We start from the raw sequence: 13,051 nt of genomic DNA, 5'->3' as shown, positions 1-13,051 counted from the left end.
TTGTGAAGAATATACAAACCACAAATGATTGTTCTTCTGTTTGAACCAGATATACTGTAATCCTCAATTTGTAGATGAAGAGTTGTTCATTTGGACAATAGAAAACACACAAACATAACGGAGATCAAATAAATCACATAAGTCTATTAACAGATAGAAAGTCAGAAAATAATGAGACTTCAAAACATGGATGGCAAACTATATGATCATGACATGATTTAAACAGCGATGCAAATTAGAATAAAACATAAACAAAGCAGAACAAAGACAGATAATGGTGTGTAAGAGTGTGTGTTCAGTATATGTGTGCGTATGCAAAAGGGATCATGAATCAGAATGAAAATGGACCAGTAAATGACACAAGGCTGAGGTCTTGGTTAAAGTGGACCTATCATGCTATATTTGAATAATATATTGTAGGGCCATACCTATATAAGGTATATTTATACGTTTTCTTTTTCAAAATACCAAACAGATCATGCATTTTAGCCATGCCTCATTTCGCTCTATTTTGCTCTCCTCCACCCTGTCTTTGCATGTTGACCACGCCCCCCTGCAAAGGAGGGGGGCGAGTTACGAGCGTCGTGTTACCATGCTGTTACCATGCTGTTACCATGCCACGGCAACCTCTCATTCCCCTGATAGGTCAGCTCCTCCGTCCTGACGTCAGGACAGTGTTCAAATCTGGATCAGTTTGTATCAGATCCGTTGCAGCCCCTTTTTTAGAGATTTGGGTATGGAGGAAAATAGAGAGGGTTGTGTTTTCTGACACTTGGTGAGTTCCCTGGAACACCGGGGACACATATTCATGTAGAAAAGACGTACAAAAGTGCATTTTGCATGATAGGTCCCCTTTAAGATACGGGGTTTATTTGGTGGGACCTATTCCAACCCGTAAGAACTGGGTTGTAAGACAGAAAAAGGTAAACAACAAATAAATATGTAATATATGTCATCACTGTTAATGCCGCCAATTAAACAATAAACGGCACACATCCCACACAGCAAGTAGCACAAGCTAACAATAGCATGTAGCACAAGCTAGAGCATAGCATACATACATACACACACAAACCTGCAGCTCAACCGCACACAATTACACAAACAACCAGCACGAAAACGTACCTCGTAGGCTGCTAGTCACCTAGAGGGGCTGATCACTTTATCTGCATTTTTCCCTTGGTTTCTTTAGTTTTCCTTTAACGTCCAGCGCTGCTCTGCCGTTGCAACTACCAAGTACGTTGATTAAACAAACAGGTGTAACACAAAACACCGCAGATTAGTTCCTCCTCTATTAATGTTGCACATAAAAGGTAGGAACCAAAAATACAACGTGGAACAAATGAACAACAGAAAGTGAAGACAGTTACACTCCCACCAAATCACCTGTGATTTCCATAAACATTTTTAGAAAACCAATGTACTCTTTATAACATGAATGTAAAACTAACTATTTCATACTTATTAAGTGCAGAGTGTGAGTGAGAGTAACTGTTCAGAGTCTTAGCCTGCTTCCAACAACAACACCGTCTTGTGGATAGGCCTTTCGAGGTAGACAGGTTTAGCGAGGCGCTTTCCCTTTCCATCCAGGGTAGAGTCGCTGATAAGCAGCTTGAGCCTTCTCACTCTTCCATACACTTCCACAACCCTGGCCAGCTTCCATTGGCCACGTGCAGAGTTGGGTGTAACGCGTTACTGTAATAATATTACTTTTGTCGGTAACGGAGTAGTGTAACGCGTTACTTTTATAATTCAGTAATCACACTACAGTTACTAACATTGCCCCGACACGCGTTACTTCGTTACTTTTATAAAATCAGTCATAATCACACTGACAGACAAGAGGGGTTTCCGCCGCAGGTTTATATGTACGTAATCTGCGCGACTTGCACGTCCACATCTCCACGTGCAGTGCTGCATAAACATGGCTGAGTCAGCGATAACTTTCGAGGGGTGGAGGTATGCCCATTATTTTGAGTTCGTCCGAAGAATAGACAGGAATGTGACGGTGAGGTGCAAACTGTGTCCAGGCCAGAAGCTGTTATCCACTGCTGCAAACACCACGTCAAACCTCAACAAACACCTGCAAAGAACACATGCTAAGGTGAAGCTAATAGCTAAGGACCCCCGAACCCAGAGTGAGGATGTTGTGAGTGCGCCGTCGCCGACTCCGAAGCAGCACAAATTAGAACTTGGAGGACCGGTAACCAAAGCAGAGATGGACAGGCTTGTAGCATCCTTCATAGTAGAGGTAATGTTGCCCATTTGCACAGTGGAATCACCATCGCATCGTTCAGAGATATACTGCGCAAAATACAGATAGCAGGAGACAGAGGACAGCCATGGTCAGAGCTATCTGGATCAGTCTTATGCGACAATGGAAACTGAACAAAAGAGAACATTTGAAACTTTAGCAGTCTGCGTGATCTGCCTGTAGGGAGGGGCGGGCCGGCCCTGAGAGTAAAGTAACGAGTAAAGTAACGAGTAAAGTAACGAGTAAAGTAACGAGTTACTTTATGTAGAGAGTAACCAAGTAGTGTAATATATTACTTTTTTTTTAAAGTAATATGTAATATGTAATATATTACTTTTTTTTAGTAACGACCCCATCTCTGGCCACGTGGTATAGTGTTGTCTTGCAGAATGACAACGTCATTTAACTTGACGTTTCTGCGGTCCTTGATCCACTTTGGTCTTTGTTGGAGATGGTACTCCTTATGCTGCTGAAGGCACTTTATTTCTTGAGAGAGTGCTGCTTCTTGAACCATCTCGATTATGGTCAGCTCTGCTTCTCTCCTCTACTCTAAGCTTGTGGCTTCACAGGACCTTGGCTTGAGACCTTTAATTTCCTTTGCAAGGCGCTTGAGTCTGGCAAAGGCTTTAACCACTCTTGACCAGTCTGAGAATTTGTGAAAGTGATCTAGTAGCGACTTTACTTCGTTTGCCTGGGTATCATGAACCTGGGCCTTCTTAAGCTCTGGGTCACTACTCACGATCTCTCCCACCTTGACTTCTCCACTTGGTAGCTCTTTCTGCCAACGTAGGTCTGGGCCTGTGAACCAATTTGAGGCTTGAAGTTGCTGTGAGACCTCTGAAGGCCTGATCTGCAGGGTTATCTTCAGAAGCTCTTTCCACAAAGTCAGATTCCAGCACCTCGATGACATCTGCAGGTGAGACTTCCTTAATCTGTGTTCTACAGACGTAGTGTACTTCCCTTGGGAGGTTTGAAGACTGGAGACCTGGTATCACTTTTACCTAATGACTTACTCCAATCATATCTCCAATGTCGAGACAGGGATTGCCAAAGCCGACAACACTCCATCCCAAATCTGTTCTCTGTGCAAAGGGCTGGTTTTCTTCACCAGGCACCACTTCTCTTGGGACGAGAGCTTGAGGACAGTTGTAGCCGATAAGCAGGCCAATATCACAGCTTTGCTGAGGAGCGATCTCATCTGCGAGGTGTTCAAGACGAGGCCATGCCTTTGCAGTCTCTGGTGTGGGAATATGGTCTCTGCTTGCAGGGATGAATTCTCTTGAGTAGGTTATTGGCAGAGGTATTATCCTGTCCGAGTAGATTCCTCTCACTTGGAGACCAGTTAGCTTCCTACATGACACGACTGTGCTTCTTGAAGCCATTGTGGAGAGCTTTAGCTGCACTGATTCATTCTTTGTGCAAAGAGCCTTTGCTGTTTCTTCAAGGATAAAGCTTGTGTCACTCTGTGTATCGAGGAGTGCATACACAAGTCTTTCACTATGTGGCTCACTTGTGGCTGACACCCACACTGGAACGATTGTGGATGTATGGGGGTCTTTAACATTCTGGAAGACTGTGTTGGATGTTGCCTCACGTGGTGTGCTTGCCGCTTTACTTTGTGGACGTTCCATCGTGCTTTCTCTTGCACCATCATGGTTTGTTGACATTCTTTCTTCTCTGGTGCGATTGTCGTGGAGACAAGTTGGATGTCCTTTCTCGCATGTTTCGCACATCTTTCTGTTTTTACATTCCTTTGAGCGATGGCCAGATTTCAAACAGCCAAAGCACAACTTCTTCTCTTGAACAAACTTGACTCGCTCAGAGATTGTCTCGTTCATGAATTTGTAACATTTGTGCAGACCGTGTCCTGCCTTCTCACAGAAAAGAGAGTTTGTGGTATCTGCTCTTTCATCTGTGTCTGTAGTCAATACATTTATTATTTTAATATTGCTCATGTAAGCCTTACATAGTCTGAGTTATTCAGATGCACGTAGTTTAACTGGATGAAGACACCTGTGAAGCCCATCTAGAAAAACCCTATCATTTGTAGTTGATATAGCAGCATCATTTTATCTTAAGAACATCAACAGATCACACCAAAAATGATAAAGACAGTTTGAAAGTTCATGAATCATTTCTGAACCTTTTGATTGTCAACAGATTTCCAGCGCAAAGGTATTTACTGGATTATTTCCAAGAGGCGTGCCTGAACACTGTTTTGCAACAGCAACACACTTGAAGGAAAATGATCAGACAAACAAGGCAACGTTACATTGGGACATCAGAGAAAACAAAAGGGGTGCACAAGCTAGAGTTTAACCTTCAGGCAGTCCCTCATATTAAAACAGTGTGTTGTTTCAACCTGATTTGAAAGCTTGATTAGGAAAATGTGCCTTAAGCCTAACTTTCTGTATAACATCGTAAAACATGTCTCTGCAAGTATATACGTTTTCACAATGAGACTTTGTAATAAAAACAGTGCAGACTTTGTGATTGATCTTTATTATAAGAATGGAAAACTACACAGCACATAAAGGTCGAATATTATTATAACTGAAAGATGTGAAGCACGATTCTTTCTGCTCTTCAATGATTTATTGGTTGCACAGATCTTTTCTGGAGCAAGTGCCAGTTGACACTTCTGAATGACTCAGCCGTCTGCAGTCACGTTCAAACAAGCAGCTCTTGAAGTAGCTGCTGTCTGTTCAAACATGGGACATACAGCATGGATTCAAAGCTACATCATTGAACTATTCCCAAAGATGTGTTCAGTAGGTCAATGAAGCCTTTACTTACGGGCTCCAGGGTTAAGAGCGATGCTGCCACACACTTGATTCAAACAAGTCTCCACAGGACCTGGACACGTCTTGGAGGTGCCTGCACATTAACACTTCAACGCTTCACCTGGAAACATTTACAAATAATGTCAAACCATTGTAAAGAATATACAAACCACAAATGATTGTTCTTCAGTTTGAACCAGATATACTGTAATCCTCAATTTGTAGATGAAGAGTTGTTCATTTGGACAATAGAAAACACACAAACATAACGGAGATCAAATACATCACATAAGTCTTTTAAAGGTGGGGTAGGTAAGAATGGAGAAACCAGCTCGAGTGTGCTAGAATTTGAAAATACACAACCGGAACAAATCTGCCACTTCCTTACAGAGCCCCTCCTCCAACACACACGAACGCGCACATGACCAATGAGGGCACGAGATAAGTTTGTGCCCAGATGGAAGGCTGACAGGCAGGTAGGCCATCCAGTTATTTCAGCCGGGCCGGCTCAGATGATTGGTCGTGCTTTTTACAGTACTACAGCTTCCACAGATGATATTTATTTATGGATTTGTTGTCAAAGCACTTCAGATATTCATTGCTATCGGGATGTTAAGAGCATTCCATGGAGCTCAGGTCAGTAACACTGAAAGCTAAATGTGCAATACCATGTTCAGCTATGTTACTATTTATAATGTTATTGTTGTTACAACAGAAGATGTTTTTCTTTATATTGAAGTTAAATGCATCAATCTGGTGCACTTTGAGGTCAAAATTAAGAGATTTATGGATACCGCTGGAAAAAGCTGCATATGCCGAGCCTGTACGTAGCGCTGTAACTTCCTCCACAAAAGCAGCCTTCTGTTTATTCAACGTGGTGGGGGCCGAGGGAACCGGGCAGAGTTTTTCGCCGGTCAACGTGTGTGAAAGTTTAAATCTTCCTTATTGAGCTTTAAAACAAATGAATAACGACTATATATAATAATAAAATAAACCCCGGCTGTTGTTATGCCTGCTGTAACGTTAAATTACTCCGTTCTCCGCTTAAGTAATTATGCCGTTACAAGCTTCATAGTTGTATTTATCATCTAAATTTGCCGAAACAAGTTTAATATTCTGAAAGCCAAGACTTTGTCTATTTGAAATCAGATGAAAACAAACTGTAACGGACCCTGTCGTGTTATCTATGATTACTATGCCTTACTGTACATTCATAATTTCAGCCGGAGGGAGGGGTGCGGCGCTGCGGAGGAGCAGATTGCGAGTGAGGTGCCTGTCATCTTCCCTTTACAAGCTTCACAAATGTATTTATCGTGTGATTTTGGAAATAAAAGTTTCATATTCTGAAAGCCAAGACTTTGTTTATATATTATACGTGGGTAGCTATGACGTCAGAAGGAGTTACCGTAATTTGCAGCAACTTGACAGACATCTGCAAAGTCCTTATAAAATGATAGAATTTAAAAGAGTCTTGAAAAAGCATGGTGATGGCAATAAATGCATTAATGAATCCCCAAAATCTACAGAATACATTTAATTTCAGTATCTCAGGTCAGTAACACTCAAAGCTAAATGTGCAATACCATGTTCAGCTATGTTACTATTTATAATGTTATTGTTGTTACAACAGAAGATGTTTTTCTTTATATTGAAGTTAAATGCATCAATCTGGTGGACTTTGTGTGAGGATTTGCAGTATCTCCCTCCTTCTTCTCTTCTTTGTTTTGTGTTTGTTATGTTCTGTCTGTCTGTCTGTGTGTCTGTCTCCCTGGCTGGGTGTGGCTGACCCACTTCTGATTCCCGCCAACTCACCTCCTCAGCTGCTGCTCATCATCCTGATTACAACTACTCACCTTCACCTGCTTATATACCCGGTTCCCTCATCCAGTATTCACCAGTTCGTCGTTTCACCACGCTGGTAAATCGACTTGGTACATGTAGTTAGTAGTTAACCTAACTCTCAGTGTTCCTGCTAAATCTAATCTTTGTGTTCTCCGTTAGAATCCGTCTGCCTACTCCTCTGCCTGCCACATCCAGCCACGTTCCTCTCGTCTGTGTACCTCGGTGCTTCCACGCACACCAGCTCCAACCTGTCAACTCTCGCCAGCTCTGGATCCCCGGCTCTCCTCGCCAGTGTACCTCCGTGCTTCCACGCACACCAGCTCCAACCGGTCAACTCTCGCCAGCTCTGGTTCCTCGGTTCACCTCGCCAGTGTTCCTCCGTGCATCTCCGCACCTCCTCTGTTGACAAACCCTGGCCTTGGGTTAATAGGATATTAAATCCCTCGTTTGTCTCCATTATAGGTTTTTTCCCTGAGGGAAGATTACAAGTACAGTAGGTGGCGGTAAGCACCTTAAAGTTGTTTGCAATCCGCTACAAAACAAGAGAAGAAGAAGAAGAAAAACTTCCCGTGTATACCATCTGTTGTTGATGGAGATGGAGTCGACTGAAGTTGTGCTGTTTGTGCTCATGTTATACAGCTTTGTAACTTCGTTAATGCGGCCAGAGCCTGAGCCTATTAGGCGTCCGACAAAAATCCGGAGCCGCCACACGTCGAATGCTATAATCGCAAAGTTTCTTCAGCATCAAAGGCAGTTCAAAAGCTTTAGGAAAAGGATTGGCCGACGGAAAGCACACATGATTGCCATGTTTCACCGTAGGATGGCTGATACAGGATCTGTTTAATCGCCATGTCGGTTTTCTTTATTGCACTCTCAAGACATAACATTAAATAGAAATATTTTAAATGTAACTAAAGTGTCAGTTGTACATGTCAGTAAACATTGTCAATATAAAATAAAGTGTCAGTTGTACTATATAATAACAGTAATAACAATATAAAATAAACTCCCAGGTGTAGGGAGTCTCAGCAGCAAACCCACCTTTATTATATATCTTCCTGAGACCCACTGCATCCGTCTGCCATAAACACTATGCAAACATACATGTTAGTTTTGGCCCATAGTGGACTCCATGTTGTGTTGTGTGAAATGGGGGGGAATTAAAAGTTTAGGTCAAATAATATTTAAAATGATATAAATTGTCATATTTGTGTATGTGCCCCTGCCATTCCCCCACAAGGTTGCAACATTGATGATAAATAAATGACAAATAAAGCTTTGCCAGTTTATAACCGATGAAACATGATGGTATCAGAATAATCACTTACATGTGATGTATAGGATGCTACACAGGTCACTAAAGATAAAGTGTCAGGAGAAATAAGCTTAATCGCCATGTCGGTTTTCTTTATTGCACTCTCAAGACATAACATTAAATAGAACAATTTTAAATGTAAATAAAGTGTCAGTTGTACATGTCAGTAAACATTATATATAAAATAAAGTCATAACAGTAATAACAATATAAAATAAACTGTCCCAGGTGTAGGGATATTCTCAGCAGCATACACACCTTAGTGCAACGTTGTGTGTCGTGTGTCAGTATTTACAAAAACTATACCAAATAAACTGTTATTAAATGCAGTTTGTCGCTCATCCTGCCGCTGCGCCGACGCTTCCTCATGGCGCAGCGCCCACACTTCATCCTGGTGCTGCTGGCACTCCATCTGCTGCTTGAACACTTCTGCCTGGCGCTCCATCGAGGTGAGCATCTTGTCCTCCGTTTCCTGGGCCTTGGTGAACAGCACCATCTGATCTCCACGCAGCGACTCATTCACCACGGCACGCCGGTCCTCCAACGCCTGGGCGGTGTCAAAGAAATTCGCATCCCGTGTCCGCTTTCCTAAGAGGGGAAAATAAGCAATATACAAGATCTGTTTAGTCGCCATGTAGTTTTACAACATACTAGGAATGTGTTTTTTGTATTTTCACAAATAGAATTAAGGTTTCACAAATCTGAAACTGTGTTATAAAGAATCTTTTGACTCTCTGGGATAATCCAGTCCAGATTTGATGAGTCTAGGTATAGTGGTTTTAGATCAGGACCTGGTCTAATGTGGTCTAATGTGGTCTACATGTAAAAAAAGCACTGAAATCTCCCTTTTTTGTATTTTCACAAATAGAATTAAGGTTTCACAAATCTGAAACTGTGTTATAAAGAATGTTTGGACCCTCTGGGATAATCCAGTCCAAATAAATCGGCTATGCAGCGATTTAAGAGGTTCAAACACGGAGGATTGTTCCTTTTTGAAGAGTGCTTCATGTATGCTTGAACTTTGTTTAATGTTGTTGAGGCAAGTTAAACATAAAATATGATGAATATTATGAAATAAACATGATTGTGAACATCAGTTCGATGCGTAACGTTCTTTCAAGACAAAGTTACAGTGTGTGTACCTTTGCGTTTGGTTGCTGGTAAGGAGGACGACCAAGAACTGTGATCTAGAATGCAAAGCTCGCTTGTTTCCAATCCCGAGAGTTGTCCATCCTCGCCTGAAACAGACGATTAGTGCCATGAGTTAGTGAAGCAAATTACAGAAACACTGCACAGTTATTCACAAGTCAAAACGTTTTCATAGCGGCGGAGAATATCTAGCTAGCTAGATGTAGCTAGCTCGGGGCCGGTGTTAGCCTATTATGGCTAGCATGGCTAGCTTGATCTACTGAGCAAATAAAAGTACATCTGAGACCATTATTGTGCAGATTAAAACCCCAGTGCATGTACAGATGAAGCGTCTTATTTTGGACAGTTTAAAGTGCGAGGGTCGTGATCGGTTCATGCACGTTCCGTGATTGCCGGCCGGCCCCCAGTCAGACTTGATACCGCCCCCATGATAAATACATTTAATTATTGTGAAGCCAGCTGCAATGGATCATTGATCCACCAGGGGGTGCAGTGGGGTTCCACACTGGAGTCATGTGAAATCAACTTCTAAATAATAGATGTTGTTTAGTCGGAAAAAACGAACGAGCCGGCTCTCCCGATTTTTAATCCTAATTTAATCATCATCATTGATGTTTATGTTCGCCGAATTGACATGAAATCACTGACAAATATGAATATTCTGTATTCAACTTCATTGAAACGATCAGGATGGGTGTTATTTTTCCCCACAATGACCAAGTCGCTGCAAATGATCCCATGTATTACATGTACATGGCCACATTCTCAACAAAGTTACGTAACGAAACATTCTGTATTCCTTGCTTACTTTTTATTTAATGCTTTATAACAGCTGGAATAGTTCGTTTAGAACAGGCACCTCACTCGCAATCTGCTCCTCCGCAACGCCTACCACCTACCTCCGGCTGAAATTATGAATGTACAGTAAGGCATAGTAATCATAGATAACACGGCAGGGTCCGTTACAGTTTGTTTTCATCTGATTTCAAATATTTCAAATGTCTGAAGTTAATAAATACATTCTCAGTGTTCAAGTCAATAATAGTCATATAAGAAAAGTACAGATCTAATAACAGAGATTTTATAAGGACTTTTCAATGTTCGACATCGCTCATGTGAAATACAGTAAACTGGATGTTGTGGTGCCGAGAGGCGGGGTATCAAAAGTACAAGCTAAACTTTTATTTAGCATCTGAACACACTTGTAAACAACGTGATGCCCGGGAAGCGAAGACCCGGCGGAAACAGCTGGTCTGGTTCACTAAAATGTCCGTGTACAGTATATCTGGTACTAATGTATAGCGGATCTTTGTTAAGATCCATATGTCACGGATAGAACTATATATTGAGCTTTAAAACAAATGATATATATTATAATAAAATAAACACCGGCTGTTGTTATGCCTGCTGTAACGTTTACTTTCTCCGTTCTCCGCTTAAGTAATTATTACTTCCTGGTTAGCTTTCCGCTCGAAATTTAAATCTGAAAATGGCAAAATAACGGAGAAAAAAACGTTCACAGAGAAGACGACAACAATTGTCACTTGCACTTGTCATTTAGCATCTGAACACACTTGTAAACAACGTGATGCCCGGGAAGCGAAGACCCGGCGGAAACAGCTGGTCTGGTTCACTAAAATGTCCGTGTACAGTATATCTGGTACTAATGTATAGCGGATCTTTGTTAAGATCCATATGTCAGTAGAGATGGGATGGCAGAAGGTGCTATATATATATATATATATATATATAATTCCAAAGCTGGTAAAGACCTTTCAAATTTAGCAATAATAGTCATATAAGAAAAGTACTGATTTGTTCTTGAATCAACTTTTTTATGGAAAATGTTTTATGTAATTTTATTTCATTTTAAATAAAATGAAAGACATTCACAGTTAATGTAATTAGATATACATTATTAATGCCATACATTTTTAAATGTAATTAGATATACATTATTAATGCCATACATTTTTGCATAAATATTTATTCAGTATGATAGCTGTCTAACAGAAGTTAAATCCATTTCTCACTTATTCTGACAATGTACTTAACCCCAAATAAAAGAACCCAATAAAAATAGTTGTTAAATAATAGTGAAGTCACGTTGTAATAACAATAACTCATCTCTCTCGGTTTTTTTTGTTTTCTTTGTGTGCTTTGCCAAAAGCCACTGTGTCAAGTGTCCTAGTTGGGTTACCGTAACGAACAGCAGCCGGCTCTCGATTTTTAATCCTAATTTAATCGTTTATGTTCGCCGAATTGACATGAAATCACTGACAAATATGAATATACTGTATTCAACTTCATTAAAATGTTATTAACGTGCCTAAACTCAGTAATTCACTAAAAATTACTGATCCCTCCGCGTCGCGGAGGGATCTTGATCCCTGGGTGTTATTTTTCCCCATAATGACCAAGTCGCTGCAAATTATCCCGCTTATTACATGGCCACATTCTCAACAAAGTAACGACATGACTCCCAATATTAATTAAAATGCTTTTATGGATTTAGAAAATATTTTTATTGATTTAAAACATAGTTCTATGTATTGATTTAAATTTACATGCATCCGCTAAGAAAAATAGTCCGTTGTTACCGTTTTTTAAACAGTCAGAATGAAACGGCAGCTCTCAGCTGTGTGTTCACACTCCTAACTCTGATCTTTCTTTTCCAACAGTTAAGTTAACTGTAGGTTACTCTGAGTGACAAGCTTACAGTTAGTGAAGTAACACTTTTTTTTTGTGAGTCACGACCTCGCTGTTTCATTCTAACATAACGCTCCAAATATGACTGTTTCCACTCGGACTTCAATACAGCAACACCATTGTTTGGTTTCCATGGTAGCGTGTCTCTTTAGTAGCGTGCACTCCTTTCCTGTAAATTACAGGTCCAGCCAGGCAAAACAGTAATATGAAATATGAACGTTAGTTTTTAACTGAAATGATCAAATAAAGTCAAAATGTCACAGTGTTTACAAACATTGACCATACCGTTCACCAGCCCCCACCCCACTCTTTGTTTAAAACGAATTGGCCATCGGAATGTGTGTGTCCCAACCCCCCCCTGTGATATCTCTTCACAGGGGGGAGAGAGTTAGACGCTCGTGAATTGTCAACGGGGGGGGGCCTCTCTGCACGGAGGAGCCGCGGAGAAGTGAATCACAGTGATCTGCTATTTTAAAGTAAATTCAACACATATCGACCCTAAATATAGCATATATTAAGAACGAGAAAGTGTTAACATCGTTTTTTGTAAACATATGACCAATGTGCGAGGGTGATGACATCAGAGCATCGTCCTATGGGCTTAGCCCCGGACAGGTACAACAGGTATTCACTCAGAGGGGGGTAGTTACTCATTTACATGTCAAAAAGCAACATACAGTAGGCGGGTGGGGGATGGTGAACGTTTACATTTCTCTACAGCAGTGGTTCCCAAACTTTTTGTGCCCAAGGCACACCAAAGGACAAGTAAAAATCTCAAGGCACACCTATTGTGCGAAATAGCCCTTATAACACGTGTTATCACTCATATCATGTAAAATATCTGTAAATGTGCATAATTATTTACTAATGCCAAATAAAATGTATAGATAGAACAATCAGTGGTTCAAGTTAGTATATTCCTCAGTGTAATATATCCACTAGTTGCAAAGCTTAAACATTTTTATATATTTTTTTATTTTAAGGGAAAGGATGTTTTCA

The sequence above is a fragment of the Trematomus bernacchii genome, unplaced genomic scaffold (genome assembly GCF_902827165.1).
Source record: "Trematomus bernacchii unplaced genomic scaffold, fTreBer1.1, whole genome shotgun sequence".
In the NCBI taxonomy this organism is placed as follows: Eukaryota; Metazoa; Chordata; class Actinopteri; order Perciformes; family Nototheniidae; genus Trematomus; species Trematomus bernacchii.
Note: the sequence above shows the minus strand (reverse complement) of the source record.